Genomic DNA, 7,651 nt, shown 5'->3' with positions numbered 1-7,651 from the left:
ATGCAAGGCACCAAAGAACTTACACGACCCGGAGGTTTTTTGTCAACAGCAGTAATTTATGAGCTTTACGTCTCATTCATGGGTTTTGGGATATTTGATCATCAGCTACTGGAAGTCAGAACAGCCAAACTTGGTAGAACGTCTAAAACTCTAAAATATTTTAAGTTATTTTAGTAATTTTATTAAAAAAAAACATTTAGCACCATCATTAAAAAATAAAATAAATAATTTTTGAGTAATTTAAGTAACTTGTACTTTATTAAACATACTAAAGAAACCGTAGTCTATTAGTATTGTGCTTAATTTGGCACTAAAATAAAACTGTGCAATATCAGTATGCTATTTTTTTCTTTCACTGTGACATTTTCATGATAATTAAGCAACCTCATATTTTAAAAATTAAGTAACTTGTAACTAACCAACTTTATTATTGTGCTTCACTCTGCAATAAAATGCCAGTGGTATAATAAAATTAATATATCATTTTTTTTTTTAATTATATGTATATAATTCTTACATTTCTACATCCAGTTAGTATTTGTTGTACTGAATTTAATTTAAACTGGTTTTCATCTTCAAAAGATCTGTGTCTGGAGTTTTATTATTGCATTACAGTAGTAATAGACTAATGAAAATAATCAAGATAATTGGGAATAACAATCTCAAACTTAAAAAAAGTTAATTAAAACAAATGTAAAAATCTGAAACATTATGGCAAGGAAGTGTTAGGGAAATGTTTCTATTTGTTATGGGGGGAAAGACAACAACAACATAACCAAAAAAAACAAAAAAAACAAAAACATAATTTATACTATGATGTATTGATATTCTAATAATAAAAACTAGATGTAAGACCTTGATTAATATCAGTCATTATTGTAAGATTTACACACTTTATTCACCGAGCATAAATTTTACAATTTGTTGTGTTTTCATTGAATACCAGCAGAGGGCGCACTGTGGCCACGAACAAAACCTCACCAACATATTGCACACTTTAGCAGAGACAAATGTGTGAATCAGTAGACACACAATTACCGATGAAAAACTGCGTGTGTATTCAATGAGAAAATGAGAGTCTCTTTGCTTGGTGTCTGATAACTGCAAATTATAGGTAAACAGTTACATTCTACATACAAACGGTTAGATATACACGAAAATACTCAATATAATTTAGAAACTGATCTGAAACCCGTAAATTGAATCACAGCAGTCTGATCAAAACGTCACACTTAATGGGCTGTACTTGGCTTAACTTGGCCACAATAAATAAATCTGAGACTAGTTTTAACAAAGTTTCCTGTTGCTTCTTTCCTAATGTGCTGTTTGGCTGAAGGAACAGAAACTCCACCTTTCCTGTATTCAGTCCTTTTCGAAACATTTAAGCATATACTTAAACCTTCTGATTACTGTTGTGAAACTTAGTCCACTGTTTGCCACTAGATATAAGTCTTATCAAACTCATTTCCTCATCACATTCCTCTTCAAACATCGCAGGACTAGTGTGAGTGTTATATAAACCCAGAGGAAGAATTATTACTCAGTGGCTCTTACAAAGCTTAGGAGACTTAATGGGGATTTTGCTTGTTTTATTTATGTTTTAACAGATGTTTCTATTAAAATTCTTCAGGAGAAATAAAAACAGCCACAAATGAGACAATTGTTGACAGACAGAATGAGTACAGAGACATTAAATGAATGTAGATACCAGCGTAAATCTTTTGGAAGAATTAAATGAGAAAAGTTTTGTGTCTGGGTGAGTTTATATCAGAATCTTTGTCTTTTGACTGTGGACTTTGGGAGTTTTGCTCATCTGAGCACAGTTTGAGATATTTTTGAGATTTGTTTGAATCTTCTGATATATTTCTATGGTGAAAATATCAGAGAATTCAGAGCACATGCCTTTTTGCGCCAAAAGTCCATTTGTTCTTTATTTAATTGAATAGCTGGGTGACAGTTGAGATATATCATTGTGAACTCTTCTGTGGTCAGACACAGGGTCAGTTGGGTGCAAAACACAGCGCAGTGTAGTGATAACACTGGATGATTTGGATGTTATTTAAATAATATTTGCCTGTTTCCTGATGTACAGTATATGCACACCCCTGACAAGGACAATTAACAAATTCCTAAAGCCAGTGAAAACACAAATTTAGTCCACTGACTTGTTTAAACACACACACATACACTCTCACAGAGACTGGTTTTGTTTTAGCTCAGTTCTGTTAAACCAGGTCACAACACAGAAGAAACACTGTCTGACAGAGGGCGAGAAAGACTGAGATGAAGGGAAAGGGAATAACAGAATGCGAGAGAAGCAAGGAATGGAAAAGTAGCAGAAAAAACGACGGGTGGTCTGTGAGCCGAGAGAGAGAATGGAAAGACAGGTCAGAGATGAGAAATGGAATGTAAACCAATAGAAACTTGCAAAGTAAACATGATTTTTTTCACATTGTCTGAAGAAATTGTGACCACTGCTTTCTCATGTAAAACTCACTGCCACCATGTAAGTGTTGTTATGTGGTTGCTAAGGTGCTCTGGATGGTCTCTTAAGTCAGAAGAGCATCTATGATATTCAGATCTCTAGATAGGTTTAGGGTCCCTCCTTCAATGCAAATCTATAGTAATATTTGCCCATTTTATTGTCTGCCTCTGCAAGATAACAGACTTCGCTTCAACACCTGCTTGCAAAACCCTTAAGTACATCTTTACTCTTCACCATTTCTGACGAATGACAGTCCAGAAGTCATTCATTTCTGATGGAGATCAATTGATTTCCATGGAGTTTTATGCAATTCCGATCTTGTGTGTATGAAGATCTTTGGATCTGATTTGAACTCTGGGTGACATAAATATTTAGATTTTTTTAAACATAGGATGTATGATGCATTCACATCAAAACTGTGAGCAAAACGTGAGCATTACCAATACTTTTCCACTTAAACATTATTATTTGTACAGTATTCCTTTAAAATAAGTGGTTATGAATAATATTTTCTGAACTAAGAAATATTTATTAATTGTTAAATAATTATTTGCATTGATTAACCCTGCATGCATTGATTTTCTTTGAAACAGCCGATAAAAAGATCTCAATAATTCACAAGTAATTCACAAATGATTTTTTCTATCAGACATATTGCCAGCCATTTGTTTTGTGTGGGTACATTCATTATTTATTTATTTGTTTATTTATTAAGTGCAGGGAATTGGCTGCTTCACAACAAATTTGAAAGTTTTGTGTGACTGAAAGTATACTGTGACAATTGTATGTGAATGTTGGAGATAGATGAAAGTTGATGTCAAAGTTTTCAAACACCTCAAATAAAGACTCTTCCACGATATTACACTGAATGTTGTAAGCACAACACTGAGCTCAACCTTTCCTCTTGCTGAATCAGTGGAACACATTGCTAGAAATACCAAGATCATGGGTTTGATTCCCAAGGAAAACAAGAACTGATAAAATGTAAACGTCTACCTTAAATGTAATGTAAATTGCCTGTACCTGTAAGTACCTGAACAGAGGATGCCTTCAATATTTCAAGACAGAAGAAGCTTCACCCTGTTTGAAAGATTTTCTAGTTGTTGCAGGAGCCTAGTACAACATTTTTCCCCCCAATTCTGTATTCAACATTTCAGTGAGGTCAGTTGTTTGTCAGTGTGTCTGACTTTACTTTACTAGCAATATTTAAACCGTTGTGCCAGTCTGTTTGCTGATCATGAGACAAATTCAGATGCTTCTGCTCACTACCTAGAAAACATTCTGACATATTTGTGAAGAGTTTAAAAGCTAGTCAACATTTGCTTTCAGGTCTGGTCTTTGAGAAGCAGGAGGATTCACATGTCGATGAATAAAGTCTCTGGCATTGTTCAAGTCGATTGGGCTTCGTCTGCTGCTGCAGGAGCCTGATCTCTAAAGTAGGCTTTTTTCTAAATAGGAATCCCAAAAGGGTTGAAATGGGAACGCCGCCTCCTTAGTGACCACTGACACTTTTTGTGATGATGACTCGACTCACCTGATGGAAAGTGAGAGATAGAGAAAGTGAGATAAAAAAGGAGGGTTTGGGGAATTATTCCTCTGTTGGGGTCAAGAGGTTTATTGGTCTAAAAATACTAATACTACTTATACAGAACTGTACTAAGTTCTCTGAATACACAGAAATCAAGAAGACATGGAAAAGGACACATTTTTCTTCGAGCAAGTCACTCCTTTAGAATTCATTGGGACTTTATGTGTGTGTGTTTGCTGGGACCCAGACAGTGCTGGCGTTGTTTGAGCATTCAATAAAAGGAGTGAATCATCAAGAAAGCATAACAGACCACAAACCACACACACACACACACACACACACACACACACACATCACACACACACACGTCAGAATGAGAGTCCAAACAGCTGAGAAAAACATCACAATAATCCACAAGTAATCCACACCACAGTCTATTCACTTAATGTGAAGTGAAAAGCAGCGTGTTTGTAAGAAACAAATCCATCAAGATGTTTTCAACTTCAAACTGTTGCTTTTGGCTAAAATATGAGTCCTCTATCCATAATATTGCTTTCTCCAGTGAAAAAGTTGTCTCGTCTGAATCAGTAAAGAAATATGCACAGATCAAAGAGATTATGATTAATTGATGGACTGGAGTGGTGTGGATTACTTGTGGATTATTGTGATGTTTTTATCAGCTGTTTGGACTCTCATTCTGACGGCATCCATTCACTGCAGAGGATCCATTGGTCAGCAAATGATGTAATACTGAATTTTACAAAATCTGTTCTAATGAAAAAACAAACTCATCTACGTATATCTTGGATGGCATAAGGGTGAGTAAATAAAAATATTTTTTTCATAATAATAATAAAATAATAAATAAAATATCAACAACTAAGACTATGAAATTAATGTGGCTAGTATAGCTGAATTCTTTTGGTCTGGAAGAATTTGATAAGAAATTTGTTTGGGTTTGTATTGAAATCTATGACTTTTGATTCCAGACTTTAATAGCTTGGCAACCACATACAGTTAACCATTATATACATGTTATTATTCAATTGATTTGCATATTTAATGCATATGGTAAAAGTGAATGTTTTTATTATTCAAGAATGTATGCATTATTCCATATTTGACACATTTCTGATTTTTCTCTTTTTTCCACCATTTCTTTATAGACGCTTTTTTTTTCCCCAATCACACTGTGCATTTATTTCACACATGTTTATTGCTCTATGTCTACCTCATTACAGGCTCTGAATATGTCTGTTGTATCCAGATGCTTGTGGTTGGTAGAGAGAGATTTTTAGCATGTGAGCATGTACAGTACATTATGTGAGGATGTTTGTACAAGAAAGAATGCGATAAGAGAGGGGCGGAGAGAAAGGTAAATGTAAAAAGAAAACAAATTAGCAATGTAGAAGACCAAAAAACAGAGAGCTAGACATTCCTGAGCTGGAGCAACAGCAATTTGTCAAACAAGGATGGAGAGCATCTGTTTCTGATGGAGAGCAGATTGATGTAGTCCAGCACTTGGGCTTATGGGTAATGTAGTCCTTATTGAGTTTGGTTTTGATTTTTGGCTGTGAAGAGAAAAATGAGTAAAAGGAAATCATAGAATAGTTTCCAAAGTGCTTCAAGTGGAAATTGTTTTAACGGGCCAACTCTGCACTTTTTTTGTTTAGTTTGACTGAAAAAAATTTCCTCGTCAGACTCCTGCTATTAAGTGTAGAGAACTGATCTTTCTCATATTTATGGCCTGTTTACATTTATTCACTTAATTTTTGTTAATTGTTTAAATTGCTTTGCACATTTTTGACATGCACATGAAAGTTTCTCCAAATCATGATACAAGTATGATTATTCCTACTATTTTCAATTATAATCAGTGATGGTGCTAATGCTGTTTAGAATGAGAAAGGTTTACGTATGTGGCAAGCAAAACCCGATTACATCTTTTATGTGTCTCAATTGTTGTTTACGTTCACCTCATTCTTGTTATTCACCCTGTTTTATGAGAAAACCCAGGGTTTATAGATTTGTGTCTCTCTCTCTATAATTCAGTTTCATGAATTCAGTGGTTCTTTCAGTTTTTGCCTTGTGTCAGTGGCCATACTTTAAAGGGCTTGTTGCATTATTCATCACCACTTCAACCACAGGGCACACACACACACACACACACACACACACACACACACACACACACACACACACACACACACACTCACACACACACATGCGTATATTGAACCACTGAGAGCCTGCTTCTTCTGACTTTGTGTGTGTGTTTTGGTTCACTGAGTGTTATAGGTGATGTTTGACTTTTAATGGCTGTAGTGGGAGAGTGTGTGGTGATTTAACAGGACTTTGGGGAGTATTTGGCTGAGCTTGGTCAGTGTGCTGGATATAATTATGTGCTTTTAGCAAGTAGTTATAATGTTGAATCACACATGACAGCAGTGAAAGATGGTCTTTATATCTCCACCAGGACATTCACACGTTCACGGCATGCGCTCACACACTGGCACGAGTAAGCGTTATTCTGTTTCCATTGGTTTGATGGTAGCAAATCTGAGTCCAGTCAAACTTTACATTCCAGGTTCATGTGTGACATCATCATGAAATAAGAAGAATTTAACTTACAGGATGATTAGGGATGCTGTTTATTACAGCAATAAACACATTACTTCGAGAGGTTAAAGAGCAAGTAAATTGGAGAAAAACCGAGAGAGAGAGATAGTGGGAAATATCTGGCTCTTATTTGAGCCTCACTGTTGGATCAGCAAACACCAGGGCCCAGCTGTACTCCCACATCACTGTGTTTAAACACACACACACACACACACACACTCACACACACACACACACACACACACACACTGGAAAAGGAGTACTGCTTGCCTCAGTTTGAGAGTTTAATATGCTAAACTGTCAATTTCATACACCTACATAAAAGACAAGCTACACACAAAACAAAACTGATTTTAGTTTTTTTTTTTTTTTAACTCTTATTTCTAATTTTCCTCAATCTTTTTTGTAGATGAACCTTTTCTGTAAAGTCTAACATTTAATAACTTTTTTCTATATTTTTAACATAGACTTTCAATGTACCTGAGTTTGGTTTGTTATGATTTCAATTAAATGATGAGTTACACACCTGGGTGCAACAAGCACAAAATCTTTGTGGGTTTTGTGTGTGTCTGGGTATGAACTGAGAAACAGAGCAGCATATCTTTGTAGACATGACCTTCTGTCTCACTCTCTCTCTCTCTCTCTCATTTTTAATGTGGTAGAATAATTGAATTATTGAACACCCCCTGTCTCATTTTCAGCTATTTATAGAGGTGCCTGAAGGCAGAATTTTGTATCTAACTATTGTGCTAATGGTAAGCTATAACATGTAGTGTCATACTGCACATTTTAAACTGGTGTGATTGTACTTTATATTCATCATGTTTTCATGCTGGTTTAATATCGCATCTGCTGCACTGCAAATCAGTGCAGTTTATATACAGAGCAGCACATGTTTTACACTGCTTTGCACAACTGGAAAAAGATTCTAGCAGTGGGTTTATAGAGAGAGAAAAAGAAAAAAAACAAGCCGAGAACAAAACTAATGCGGCAGGTAAATGTAAAAACATTTTCAATAA

The sequence above is a fragment of the Cyprinus carpio genome, chromosome A15 (assembly GCF_018340385.1).
Source record: "Cyprinus carpio isolate SPL01 chromosome A15, ASM1834038v1, whole genome shotgun sequence".
Taxonomy (NCBI): Eukaryota; Metazoa; Chordata; class Actinopteri; order Cypriniformes; family Cyprinidae; genus Cyprinus; species Cyprinus carpio.
This window is presented reverse-complemented; position numbering follows the sequence as displayed.